Genomic DNA, 15,439 nt, shown 5'->3' with positions numbered 1-15,439 from the left:
GCTAGAGGTGGGATCAAAGCAGAGTTTGGGACTTCAATCAGCCAGGCTGACATTCTGAGTTTCTCCTCCAGCAGGCTGGGACCCAGAGATCAAATGAGGAAAGTGTCTTCAAGGCAAATCCCTCATCAATCAAACTCCCACTGCCTTTTCTTGTCCAGCCCAAGCTTTAACCTGTCGCTCCTCTCTCCGTGACAAGCTGAAAAGGGTTGTTTCTCTCCCAGAACGAAATGGAAGGGGACAGAGGAAGTGGCAGCGGGGCGCAGAGGTGGAAAACAGGCAATTCTGACCAAGTCTTGGCCTCTTCTAAATAAAATGCGCCTTCCTTGAAGCGGTTCTGTTCCACTTGAAAGAAGAACGGTAGATGGTGGGTCAATCTGGTTGCAAACAATGTTCCTTAAGCGTTCGTGTAAGTCTGCAAGCAAAGTCTGCAAGCAAACTGAAGGCTTCAGTCAGGACCGAAGAAGCTTCCTGGATGCGAAGCGAAACATCTTACAAGTTAAAACAAAGGAAGTAAAGTTGCCTTTTCGAAAAAGCACCTTTGGGATAGCCGTGACCTGGATGCCTGGGAATCTCCCTAGACGTCTAGCTTCTGCTGTCTCTCCATTTCCCTTTCATCTTCCCTCCCTTTCTTCTGAAAAGTATCTCATATAGAAACTTTCCCCCCCCCCATTACCCCTTTGGCTAATTTTGCAGACACTTTCTTACATGGGGATGCGAAAGCCGAGCTGTGCCAAAATGACTCACTCGGCCTGGAATTTGGATTGCCTTGGTTTAGCGGCAGCTAAAAAGGATGAGCGAGAGAAAATGAAACCTGCAGATGTTTTGGAAGGCGATGAAAGCAGAAGAGATACAAATCATTAATATCAGAACAGTTGAAAGATTTAATAATAATAATAATAAAAAAACCCCACATTGCAGGGGTTGTTTGTGCAAGACATTGCCACAAGACAGCAAGCTGTTGGGGGCGGTCAGATAAAAATGGCACAGAATAAGATGTTTGTGCTGGCGCCATGTGCAATGAGAGAGCATTAAAAGCCTGGGAACTTGCAGGAATGGTTACGTCTAGTTTAATGAAAAGAAGGACTAGGGGAACTGTAGTGCTGGAGAAGACTCCTGCGAGTCCCGTGGACTGCAAGGCCTTCAAACTGGTCGGTCCTAGAGGAGATCAACCCCGACTGCTCTTTAGAAGGCCAGATCCTGAAGCTGAAACTCAAATCCTTTGGCCACCTAATGAGAAGGAAGGACTCACTGGAGAAGAGCCTAATGCTGGGAAAGATGGAGGGCAAGAGAAGAAGGGGACGACAGAGAATGAGGTGGCTGGATGGAGTCACTGAAGCAGGAGGCGTGAGCTTAAATGGACTCCAGAAGATGGTGGAGGACGGGAAGGCCTGAAGGAACGTCGTCCATGGGGTCGCGATGTGTCGGACACGACTTCACAGCTAACAACAACAACAAGCGGGGAGGATACGATAGCAGTCTTCCAATACTTGAGGGGCTTCCACAAAGATGAGGGGGTCAACCTATTCTCCAAAGCCCCTGAAGGCAGGACAAGAAGCAACAGATGGGAACTAATCCAGGAGAGAAGCAACCTGGAACTTAGAAGGAATTTCCTAGATGAAAAGAATTAACCAGTAGAACGGCTTGCCTTCAGAAGTTGTGGATGCTCCATCACTGGAGGTCTTCGAGAAGAGAGTGAACAACCTTTTGTCGAAAATGGTACAGAGTCTCCTGCTTGGGCACGGGGTTGGACTAGAAGATCTCCAAGGCCACTTCCAACTCTGGTATGCTGTTCTGCTCATCCCCAACATACCCGGAGCATTCCAAAAGCACGCCCTATATATATTTTTTTCCTCCTTGCACCTCGATGGCACAAGATGTCACCTTCTATTAAATCAGAGCATCCATCCACGTAAAATAAGCTGGCATTGTCAGCTTTAAGTGACAGGATTTCTCCTGGGGTTGGAGCCAAGATCACCGCTGTCTGGCCTTTTTATAAGAGTGGCCAGATAACTGAAGTTTAGAATTTCTACTGGTAGTTTATCCTCGAAAATATAATCAAAGCCTCGAGCAAGTTAAATAGCAGTGTCTAAGTGAGGCTGGGCTGAAAATAGAAACGCTTTATCCCACTCCTAACAGATTTGAGTTTGCATCGCAGAATTCATATGTCTCAAATAAGGAGACTAAAACATATGAGGAACGGCTACGGGACTTGGCTTTGACTAATCTAAAGAAGAGAAGAAATTGGGGAGACATGATAGCAGTGTTCCAGTATCTGAGAGGCTGCCACAAGGAAGAGGGGGGCAGGTTGTTCACCAGAGCACAAGAGGGAAGGACGAGAAACAACGGTTGGAAACTGATCAAAGAGAGAAGCAACCTGGAATTAAGGAGAAACTTCCTAACAGTGAGGACAATTAGCCAGTGGAACAGAAGTTGTGGGTGTTCCAACACTGGAGGCCTTCAAGAAGAGACAGCCAGTTGTCTGAAATGGTAGTAGGGTTGGACTAGAAGACCTCCAAGTTTCCTTCCAACTCTGTTATTATTCTGTTATGGTGCATCTTAGCATGATCTCCAAGGCCATTTTCCAGGTTCTTGTGGTTGACCTTGTTTCAGAACTACGTGGGGATTTTAAAGATGAAACGGACAGCTGTCTACATCCAAATCAAGCGTCCTCCCCTTAGGTATCTCCATTTAATTGAACAGCAATACGTTTTATCTCCATGCAGAGCCCACAAAACATGGAAAGAAACTCAGCTTCCTTCCACTGATTAATACTCCATCTAGTCATTCCCAGAAACGGATCCTTCTGCTCAATGGCGGAGGGCACCAGAGCCATTTCCCTTAATTGCCAAAAGCCGAGTAGAATCGACCAACACTGAGCACGGAGTCGTCATGGATTTAATTCTTGCGACGCTCTCATGACCTCTGCGGCTAGAAATTCATCTGCTTTGGGAGATGTTCATTTTTCTCTCCTTGAAAAGGATTCGTTTTATTCTCTTTTTTCTTCCATTTTCAAATGGATTTGGCTTCGTTCCATTCCACATTCAAAGAATTCTGTCTTTCTGATCATCACCCTAAATGGATGCCCTCAAGGCTTAATGATTCTCTCTGTGTCTCTCTCTTTCTCTCTCTCTTTCTCTCTCTCTGTCTGTCTCTCTCTCTCTCTCTCTCTCTCTCTCTCTCTCACACACACACACACACACACGCACACAAACACAGAGAGACTTCCTATCCTGATTTTTAAGAATTTCATTGATGCTTCTGGAGCAACTCAGGGATGGTTCAGATACATCTCTCCCTATTTGGTAAAGGCACGGAATAAGTTTCCATCCTTTCCTTCTTATCCAGCACCTGAGGGCAGGACAAGAAGTAATTGGATGGAAACTAATCAAGGAGAGAAGCAACCTAGAACTGAGGAGACATTTCCTGACAGACCAATCGATCAAGTGGAACTGCTTGCCTTCAGAAGGTGTGGGTGGTCTCATCACTGGAGGTTTTCAAGAAGAGGCTGGATGGCCATTTGTCCAGAATGATATAAGGTCTCCTGCTTGGCTGTCCAATCTTCCTGGATTAATGGCTGTCCAATCTCTTCTTGAAAACCTCCAGTGATGGAGCGCCCACAACTTCTGTGGGCGCCTGCCCTCTGGAACCAGCTCCCTGTTGAGCTGCGGATGGCTCCCAACCTTCGCTCCTTTCGCCGCGACCTGAAAACTTGGTTATTTGAGCTTGCCAGCCTGGACTGAGGGATTGGGATTTTAAATTTTTAGAATGTGATTTACTTGTTGGGGCTAATTTAATGATTTATTTTTAACCTTGTATATTGTGTTTTAATTGCCCTGTACACCGCCCCAAGTCCTTCGGGAGAAGGGCAGGATATAAATCCAATAAAATAAATAAATAAATAAATAAATAAATAAATAAATAAATAAATAAATAAATAAATAAATAAATAAGTAAATAAGTAAATAAGTAAATAAGTAAATAAACAAACTTCTGAAGGCAAGTTGATTGTTCTCACTGTCAGGAAATTCCTCCTTAATTCTAGGTTGCTTCTCTCCTTGCTTAGTTTCCATCCGTTGCTTCTTGTTCAACTAGAAGATTTCCAAACTCTCTTCCAACTCTGTCCTTCCTTCCTACCTACCTTCCTTCCTTCCTTCCTTCCTTCCTTCCTTCCTTCTTTCCTTCCTTCCTGTCTGAAATAGTGTAGGGTCTCCTGTCTGAACAGAGAGTTGATCTAGAAGACCTCCAAGGCCCCTTCCAACTCTGTTACTCTATATTCTGTGATAACTAACCTTCATCCGAAGAATATTATCACCCAGATGTTGAATACTACAACTCCCATGAGCCCGAGCCACCGCAGCTAATGACTAGGAATTATAGCTATGATACTCACAAACAACAGGAGACACAAAGGCATCGCCTTGGGTAACAGGAAGAACTTGTAGTTTACTAGATTCCTGGGTCTGCCAGAGAACTGATCATTTGCAAAATCCTCTTTTAAGTTTACAAAAAATAATAACGTGCCAAGAGATTTTCTAGAAAGAACACCAAGCAGAGAAGAATGCCAGCCAGTAAAAAGTACATCGCTGTACAGCAATTAAAAACATCCATTAAAAAAAGCGACAAAAGAAATACACATACTAGGAGCTAGCCGTGCTTTTAGTTGTTGGGGTTTTTTTTAGCTAATTCCTTTGAATTCTCTATATTTGGAACTCTATTTCTTCCAACCTGGCTGACTTCCAACTTTCCACAGGGGAAATTACCTGCAAATAATCTCTGATGTCCACTCCAAGGTACTGTATGTCATTCTTTAGCCACTCCAAATTAGAATCTCCATACTAAAATCTTCCCCCCTTTATTTATATCTACCCTCATCAATTCCATTGAGAAGTTATGTTTTTGTTTTTCCATCTATTGGGCAACTGGTCATTTTTTCAAGGGAAAGCGTTCAGCTGGCGGATGGAAACCTGGGGCTCAAAATGCAACACTGCGTGATTAAATCTGCAGGAGATGAAGGAGGGAGAGGTTAAACATGTCATAAGTCTTGAATCCCTTTGTGGCCACAAAAGATCTAAGCTCAGCCCACCTTGAAACCCACTGACTCTTATCTACTGCCAACTTGCTTTGACCATTGGTAGTTCAGCTGCTTGCACGGAGCTTCAGCTTGCAATAAATCCCTGACATTCATTCGAACTGCCTGGGTTTCCTGATTTTTTGAGAGCTTGACGGTCTTTGGGCTCGCAAATTATTTCACATTAAAAAAAAAATCGCTATTTCTTTTTAAGAAGCTTGTGTTCTTTCAAGCCATAGGCCAGCTTGGAAAATGAAAGAGGGGATAATAGGAATGGATACAGCATGCTTTTATCATGGCTATCATAAAGGATAGAAAGACACCTATTATCCAATTATTTCACAATAACCTGAAAGAAATGTCTTTATACACACACACACACACACACACACACACACACACACAATTTTACCAGCCCAGACATCCATCTGGGGTCTATGTAGAAATATGGGCTGCTTATACAGGCAGCCACAACTTTAGCCCCAAATTTTCTGTTGCTAAGCAAGGGAGTTGTGAAATGAGATTTGCCCCATTTTACGAACTTCCTGGCCATGGTTACTAAGTGAATCACTGCAGTTGATAAGTTAGCAAGAACTGGCTTCCCCAGTGACTTTGCTTGTCCAAAAGTCGCACGAGGGGATCACGTGACCTCAGGACGCTGCGACCGTCGTGAATATGAGTCAGTTGCCAAGCAGGCTGAATTTTAATCATGCCACCAGGAGGTTATAGATCTGCTTAAGGGGGCGAAGCAGTCACGGGGGCTAGTTTGAAGCCACCGTTGAGAACGAGCTAGGTTTTTTTTCTTCCCAATTTGTCTACTGACGTCCTTGAGATGTTTTGAACAGCAGGCGTCAGCCGGCAAGAAAAGAAGAGATTTGTAGCTCAAAACTTCTGAAGGCCACACCGTTGGCACACTGGATGATTTGTGGTAGTACCAGATGGAACATCACGATTGGTTTTTGTGGACCTTTTGATGTGGGAAGCCATTAACCATGACATCCTTTGGGGTACCCGAGATATGAGTTATAGATGGCTTCCCCTCCATCTCTAAAGGTTGGCTTCAGAAGCAACCCTTTGCTGCGAGGGATGATGAATGTTTTCCAGTCCCATGGTCACCTACTTAGATCTTCACCGACACTGTTTATATTATCATTTTAGTCCTTTCTTGAGGACGGATTTGGGGAAATAATGAGTTTCTCTTTGATCTCTTGCTCAGCTAATGAGAAGACACCACAGGGAACTCCAAAGGATGGAGTTTCCAAAACGGACAGAACCCAAATGCAGTAAAACAAACTTAATTTGATGTCCACCAGATAGGAAGTTATCAAGCATGCCTGACTTTCACCCTGGAGCACTTAACTAGAAACGCAAGGTGGGGAGAAAATTGACCCAGCGGTCCTTCCTTCTGTGACCAGCTGCATATCACAGCATCTCCAACTAGTGATGCAATTAAGGCTATTTTGGCAACTGTCTCCTGCGCCTGAAAATTGCTTTTGGAGCCAAAGAATCAGACACACAACTTATCCGCCCTCCATGACCCAACCGAGATGAGCGGTGTTAAGTGAACTGCAAGCCGGCTTGCGTAAACAGCTAAGGAAACTAGATTCCATCTGATTTCTCTCATCAAGAAGTGGGTTTTTTTAAAAGAACTTTGGGTTAAAAGTGTGGAATAAGGTAGGAGGCAGCTGAGCCCCAAATGTCAGTGGGTTAGGACGCTGAGCTTGTCGATCAGAAGGTCGGCAGTTTGGCGGGTCGAATCCCGAGTGCCGCGTAACAGAGTGAGCGCCTGTTACTCATCCCAGCTTCTGCCAACCTAGCAGTTCGAAAGCACGGGAAAATGCAAGTAGAAAAATAGGGACCACTCCGGTGGGAAGGTAACAGCGTTCCATGCGCCTTTGGCATCTAGTCATGCCGGCCACATGACCACGGAGACGTCCTCGGACAAGCGCTGGCTCTTCGGCTTGGAAACGGAGATGAGCACCGGCCCCTAGAGTCGGAAACGACTAGCACGCGTGTGCGGGGGAACCTTTACCTTTACCGTTTAAGCAAAGCAAACCTTTGTTCAGTATATTTTATCCTGTTTTACGACTTTTCTTGCCATGTCATTAAGTGAATTACGACAACTGTTAAACCAGCTTGGCTTGTTGGAAAGGTTGCAGAACGGGATCACGGGACATGGCGACCGTCCTAAATAGGAGTCAGTGGCCAAGCGTGTGAATTTTGACCACGGGGATGTTGCAACGGTCTGTGAAAATATGGTTGTATTTTTTTTTTCAACGCTGCCATCATTTTGAATGGTCACTGCTGTACGTCAAGGACTCGCTGTAGCACATTTGCCTGCAGAAGCATGAAGAAAAGTAGCCAAAGACTAAGAAAGGGGGATGAGCTGCAGAGAACCGCAGGGAAAACCTGTAAGTTGATCACAGATTCATAAAGGCGGCAGGGAAGAGGGAAGACGGCATTTCCAAAGTTGCTTTTTTCAAAACAACTTCATGAAATGTCCAGCCGGGCTTCGATTCCTTATTCGCAAGAAGTTATCGTAACCCAAATCCAATCCATCTTGCTTGCAATTAACCATTCCGATGTTTGTTTGTTTTTTCAACCTACTGGACTTGATGTGTGTTGGCCTTTGCTTCGATACACAAAGTCTTTCCTGGAAGCCTTTCCTGAGCAGGGATGGAGGGAGGAAGGAAGGAAGGAAGGAAGGAAGGAAGGAAGGAAGGAAGGAAGGAAGGAAGGAAGGAAGGAGAGAAGAAGAAAAAGGAGGGAGAGATGGGAGGGAGGAAGGGAAGGAGAGAAGGGGGAAGGAAGGAAAGAAGGAAAGGAGGGAGGGAGGAAGGGAAGGAAGGGAGGGAGGAAGAGAGGAGAGGAGAGGAAGGAAGGAAGGAAGGAAGGAAGGAAGGAAGGAAGGAAGGGAGGAAGGGAAGGAAGGATAGGAGAATAACAGAGTTGGAAGGGACCTTGGAGGTCTTCTAGTCCAACCCCTTGCTCAGGCAGGAACACTATACCAATCTTGTCCAGTCTCTTCTTAAAAACTTCCAGTGTTGGAGCACTCACAGCTTCTGGTTGATTGTTCTAACTGTCTGGAGATTTCTCCTTAGTTCTAGGTTGCTTCTCTCCTTGATTAGTTTCCATCCGTTGCTTCTTGTCCTGCCTTTAGGTGCTTTGGAGAATAGCTTGACCCCCTCTTTTTTGTGGCAACCCTTCAAATATTGGAACATTGCTATCGTGTCATCCCTACTCCTTATTTTCACTAGACTAGACTTACCCAATTCCTGCCACCAACCTTCGTATGTTTTAGCCTCCAGCCCTCTCACAACCTCTCTTGCTCTTCTTTCCAGAGTCCCAACGTCTTTTTTTTTTTTTTTTGGTATTATGACGACGAAAACTGCTGATATATGCCAGCATTAAAGGAATCAAAGTTGAGCAAAAGTGGAATAAGAAGACAAAGCTCGCAGCGTAATGGAATAATCTTAATGATCAAAAGGTTAGCTTCTCTGGATCAATGAAAATCAGCGTAAATGAGCATAAAACAAAACAAAGCATGGATTTCATTTCCTTCCTATTATAGGCCATAGTAGCTCTTAAAACTCAAGCATGGTGCAGATACTGAGAAGCATTATATTAACTCATTATTAAACAAGCTTTAATAATGGTAGGTTACTAAATAACGCCATTATTAAATATAAAAGTTTTTTTTTCTCAGAAGATGGTGACTTCTGAAGGGTGTCATCACAGGAAAGAGGGGTGTTTGGCTTTGAGATACCTGGTCATGTTTAATTTTTGGTATCTCTTTATTTACTGGATTATTGGAAGCATGTGTACGCCATATATTCCGATGGCTACAGACCAAGATTTAATGTACGGATATAGATCCAGAGCATCCACTTTAGTTTCTTCCAAAGAAACTGAATACAGCCATCTAAGGTCATCCAGAGGTCATAGACCTAAACAGGGCGATTGACCTCAATTCACCAAGCAGGATAATATTAATTCTCAGTGTGTAGTTATTCTACATTCTCCTGCCTTGCCATCTCAAATTCTGATTAGATAGATGAGTGAGAGAGAGAGAAAGAGAGGGAGAGAGAAATGATAGATGAGAGAGAGAGAGATGATAGAATAACAGACAGAGAGGTAATAGACAGATGATAGATGGATGGATGGATGGATAGATAGATAGTACAAATGATAGATGATAAGGATAACTAGATAGGTAGAAAGATAGATAGATAGATAGACAGACAGACAATAGATAGATAATGGATGGATGGAAGGACAGATAGAATATACAACTGATAGATGATAACTAGCTAGCTAGATAAGTAGAAAGATAGCTAGTTAGACAGACAAATAGATAGGTGATGGATGGATGGATGGATAAATGGATGGATGGATAGATAGATAGATAGATAGATAGATAGATAGATAGATAGATAGTATATATAATTGATAGATGATAAGGATTAGCTAGCTAGCTAGAAAGATAGCTAGATAGTTAGACATACTGACAGACAATAGATGATGGATGGAAGGATGGATGGACGGACGGACCGACAGACAGATAGTTCTGGGGTTTAGTCTATACTTGGGAAGAACATAACACCATTCATCAAATATCTCAATCACTGTTCCTCCAAGGAGGGCAAAGATTTAACGTTCATTCCACAAGCCTAAGCTGCAATCCTTGGTTTACAAACCACAATGCTAATTCAGCATGCTAAGGCCAAGTCAAATACATCATGTTATGGTCTAGCTAGCACAATCAAGACATTCTCTCCTCCTCCAGGAGATGTACTAGGTTTACATCATGGGCTAGTAGCTTGTAGCTGCTTATGACTATTTATGGTTACAACAACTGGTTGATGTAATCCATGGCCTGGAAGGTTGGTGAGATGTCAAAAGACTTCAAGCATAGGCTGGCTAATCATATATATGTTGGAGATGCTTTATTTCTGAATTTCTCATAAGAAGGAAAGAGTTTGGACTGACTGCTCTCTCCAGCTCTGCTTCTAGGGCATTCTTTTCACATCCAGATTCACAGGTCAGGAACATCTGCCAAAAATATCTTTCCTACAGAACTGAGTATTGCTGAAGGCTCAGTTTCTCTACCGGAAGGCACTCTAACATATTCCACCAAATAAAAAGACCAGATGCTGGACTTTACATTAACTGTACCCAAGGGGGAGGGGAAACCTTATAAAGGTGTCCAGGGACATGTTTCCATCAGCTCTAAAGGAACCTCAGCACCAGAAGCGGATATGCAGAATGTAGAACAGAACAGAACAGAACAGAATAGAATATGGAATGGAATAGAACAGAATATGGAATAGAATAGAATAGAATAGAATAGAATAGAATAGAATAGAATAGAATAGAATAGAATAGAATAGAATAGAATAGAATAGAATAGAATAGAATAGAATAGAATAGAATAGAATAGGAGAAAATGGAATGGAATGGAATAGAATAGAATAGAATAGAATAGAATAGAATAGAATAGAATAGAATAGAATAGAATAGAATAGAATAGAATAGAATAGAACAGGAGAATATGGAATGGAATGGAATGGAGTGGAGTGGAGTGGAGTGGAGTGGAGTGGAGTGGAGTGGAATGGAATGGAATAGAATAGAATAGAATAGAATAGAATAGAATAGAATAGAATAGAATAGAATAGAATAGAATAGAATAGAATAGAACAGGAGAATATGGAATGGAATGGAATAGAATGGAATAGAAGAGAATATGGAAGAATAGAATAGAATAGAATAGAATAGAATAGAATAGAATAGAATAGAATAGAATAGAATAGAATAGAATAGAATAGAATAGAATAGAATAGAATAGAATAGAATAGAATAGAATAGAATGTCAATCCTCTATCATAAACGTACCACTAACCAAAGCCATTTCTAAGGAAACAGCTTCTATTGGAAGATAATCTGACCCTGGTAAACATGTCAGGGGCCACCTGCCCTTCTAATGCCCGGTTTTACTCGTATACAAAGAGAGAGAGAGAGAGAGAGAGAGAGAGAGAGAGAGAGAGAGAGAGAGAGAGAGAGAGAGAGAGAGAGAGAGAGGTGGGGGTGGGGGTGGGGGTGGGGGTGGGGGTGGGGAAGAATAACAGAATAAGAGAATAACAGAGTTGGAAGGGACCTTGGAGGTCTTCTAGACCCCTGCTCAGGCAGGAAACCCGGTAGCATTTCAGGCAAATGATTGTCCCATCTCTTCTTCAAAACCTCCAGTGTTGGAGCATTCACCACTTCTGGAGGCGAGTCATTCCGCTGACTGATTGCTAACTGCCCAGTTCGCAAAACTTAAATTCATGCAATGAAGGACAATATTTGTAGTTTGGGGTTCAAGTAGACTCAATTCCATGCAAGTTAGGAGTGTTGGAAATTGTAGATGGAAATCCTATCCAGAATCACCAAGCAGAGGGTGCAGGGTTTTGTCAGCATCCAAAACAACAACAACAATATAATCTCTGTGAACTTATGCAGAATTGACTTGGGAGGCCGGTGTGTGGTGTAGTTGGTTCACATGGTGTGGTAGGATGGAGGGTTTGTTGTCACTGTGTGTTGGGGGGAGAGAGCACGGGGGGGGGGGAGGAGGCTCAGCTAATCTCAATGTACACATGTTGTACTTTGACAATAAAGGTTTATATATATTATATAACAACAACAACCCATGTTTCCAATGAGCTCTCTATATTCATTCATTCAGTCAGTCAGTTTCTATAGCTGCCCATCTCAACCAGTTAACTCCGATGATGGAGAGAGACTAAATGAGCTTTATTAGCTTTATTGCATTTGGGCTACTTAGACTCAGAAAAGGAGGCAAATGCTCCTTAGTCGAAACAAGCTAATCAAAGGAAGCTAGGTGGTCAGATCTTGGTCCACAGGTTCAATAACCCCAGGGTTGGGTTGGGTTGGGTTGACCTGGTTGTCTGAACTGAGCCCCTTGTGCTTTATCGCGTGAACACACACACACACACACACACAACGAAGCAAGCCATGATTTAATATTGTCAACTCATTCTTACTCCTTACTTCTGGTCAAGGGCTTAATTGCCTTCAAAAAAAAAAATCAAAAGAGGGAACTCCACAGAGGAAAGATCTGTGGATAGCAATTAGATCCAGCGGCTAAATGAGCAGATTTTCCTACAGAAGTCTAGTTCTCTGAGATACCCTTCATGGCAGGTTCATGAGATAAGATGGTTGGAGATGCCCAGGTAACCACTGAAGAAAAGAGATCAGAATGAGCAAAATCCGAGTCAACCTAAGTCCACGGTCTTCATTTTTTCCCCCTTTCTCTTCCCAGCAGTAGGATTTGGGCAAGCCAGGATTTGGGAATGGCCAGTCTAGAGAAAAGAAGGACTGGGGGGGGGGACATGATAGCAGGATTCCAGTATTTGAGAGCCTGCCACAAAGAAGAAGGGGTCAACTTATTCTCCAAAGCACCAGAAGGCAGGACAAGAAACAATGGGTGGAAACTAAGCAAGGAGAGAAGCAACCTGGAATTAAGGAGAAACTTCCTAACAGTGAGGACAATTAACCAGGGGAACAGCTTGCCACCAGAAGTTGTGGGCGCTCCATCACTGGAGGTTTTTAAGAAGAGACTGGACAGTCACCTGTCTTGAGATGGTGTAGGTTCTCCTGCTTGAGGGAGAGGGGGGTTGGACTAGAAGACCTCCAAGGTCCCTTCCAGCTCTATTCTGATTCTGATTCCGAGCAGAGCGGCGCTGAATCCGGCAGCACACCATCGCTGTCATGAATCAACAAACAAACCCCACTGCCAGGTTGGCACAGATGGCACTCTTCACCCCGGTGGTGGAAAACAGAGCAGTTGAGCAAACGGTTCTTGCCTGGTAGCCAACTGAGCCTGCTCTGTATTCCTCTCGGAAGCCTCGTCAAGCCGAAAAATCATGGAGAATTTGAATCGCTTGGGGGGGTACAGGCTGGCAGTGGCAAATCGCTCCCAGGACCCCCAGGAATAGAGTTAGGGCTCCCTCTTCTGGGAAATGCTGCCGTCTTAAGCTCAGCTCTTTCGCAGAGCCGAGAGAGAGAGAGAGAGAGAGAGAGAGAGAGAGAGAGAGAGAGAGAGAGAGAGAGAGAGAGAGAGAGAGAGAGAGAGAGAGAGAGAGAAGGAAAGAGAGAGAGAGAAAGAGAGAGAGAGAGAGAGAGAGAGAGAGAGAGAGAGAGAGAGAGAGAGAGAGAGAGAGAGAGAGAGAGAGAGAGAGTGTGAGTGAAGAGGGTGGGGGACAGGTCTGTTTGTCCCGACTTCCTCAAAGACTGTTAAATCAATAAACAAATGTATTCCAACAAATACTCCTGTATAGGGTTGCTTGTCCCAAAGGGGTTGCTTGAATCCTTACCCCTGTGAAATTTACCTCTACTTCCCCATCACAGTTCTTAGTGTTCCCGTTTTTCCAAAAGACCCCCAGATCTGGCCTAATTCTCCCTTTGTTGAATCGGTTTAAGAACCTTTCTTTTTCTACCTTTCTCTCCTCTCCTTCCTTCCTTCCTTCCTTCCTTCCTTCCTTCCTTCCTCCCTCCCTCCCTCCCTCCCTCTTCTTTTTTCCTCCTTCCTTCCTTCCTTCCTTTCTCCCCTTCCTTTCTTTCCTTCCTTCCTCCTTCCCTCCCTCCTTTTTCCTCCTTCCTTTCTCCCCTCCTCTCACCTTCCTTCCTTCCTTCCTTCCTTCCTTCCTTCCTTCCTTCCTTCCTTCCTTCCTTCCTTCCTTCCTTCCTTCCTTCCCCCTCGCTTTGCACACATCCCAGCCCTTCTTGCACCCTTCATGCTGGGAGCAGCACAGACTTTGAGGAAAAAGTGAGAAGGAAACAACAGGCAGACATATTGCGCACGAACGCCGCACACTCGTTCCCACAGATGGAAAGGGCTCCCCTCAAACTAAGCTAGCTTCCTTCCCAATTCCCAGGGAGAATCCCAAACACCTGCAAATGTGGTGAACTAACCCAATTTAAAAAAAAGAAAAGAAACAAGAAACAGGAAAAGCTTGTAAGCCGCCCTGAGTCTTCGGAGAAGGGCGGGATATAAATGGAATTAAAATTAAAAATAAAATTTAAAAAAAAAAAACACCCACGAATTTGTCCGTTGCCAACAAATCCATAATACGGAATGCAGACTGCTTGGAAATTGGGTTTTAGAAGCAAGATTTAAGAGAAGGCCTTAAGGGTGTGTGTGTCTATGTGTGTGTGTGTGTGTGTGTGTGTTTGTGTATGTATGTGTGTGTGTATATGTGTGTGTGTGTGTGCGTGTGTGTGTATATGTGTATATATATACACACACACACACACACACACACACACATACATATACATACATACAGAGAGAGAGAGAGAGAGAGGCTATCAAAATATCCATGCTGGGTATGGATATTTTTGGAGATTTGGGGGGGGGCATTTATTTGCCATAGATACTCCTTTGCAAGGCAACATTTTGAAAAGCCTGGGGGGGGGTCTTGCCTTTGAAACCTATCGCTCTGCCTCTTAAGCAGAGCCCAAGAAAGCAGGAAGAGTTAAGTCTCTGCTATAAAGGAGTGTCATCCCTCTCCCCCAGCCCCACAGCTGAGAAACACGCTCCCCCCTAAAAAAAAAAAAGAGAGAGAGTATATATTTTGTTCCACCTCCCCAGGTAGGACTTGAATCAGATGTTCCGGATGGCTTGGTATACAGGGTGGAGACGCATACCTAGTGGTGCTTGCGAGTGTACACAGACCAACCTCATGACCACACTACGCTCACCGAGGATCATTGGAACTGACACACAAACCCATGTAGGCTTGTATGAGACGTGCCCCGTCTCCCCCTCCTCCTCCTGAGGCTGCCTTAAGAAGGAAAACTAGCCAGGTTGCTCCCCTGCACACACACATACAGAATCTGACCCACTTGCACAGCCTAAATCCCTGCCTGGAACCCGTTCAAATCTGTGCTTTCTTGCTGTATTCCCACATTCTGTTCTTTTTCTTCTTCTTCTTTTCTCCCTTATGCTGAAGTTACGTTGATTTCTCCCAGGCTCTGTTTTTTTTTTAAAAAAAAAAGACTCCGCTCTTACTCTGCTTTAAGGAACCAACTAAAAAAAAAAAATCAGCTTCATAGCTCACACCTCCGGAATATGAAATGAGCAGGCAGGCAGCTTGGCCCGCTGCACGCACACACACACACACACACACACGCACGCACGCATCCACCTTCATCGCGAAAGGCGCAAAGCCAAGCTCTTTGGCAAGCCACACACTTCCCTGCCACACTCAAGAAAGGCTACACAAGGATTCTTCTTCTTCCTCTGCCCTCCCCTTGCAACCTCCGAGCTGTTTTCTCCAAACACATGTCCCAGGTCTTGCAGAGTCCAACTCT

This window comes from Vipera berus (assembly GCF_964194415.1).
Source record: "Vipera berus genome assembly, chromosome: 15".
Classification (NCBI taxonomy): Eukaryota; Metazoa; Chordata; class Lepidosauria; order Squamata; family Viperidae; genus Vipera; species Vipera berus.
Note: the sequence above shows the minus strand (reverse complement) of the source record.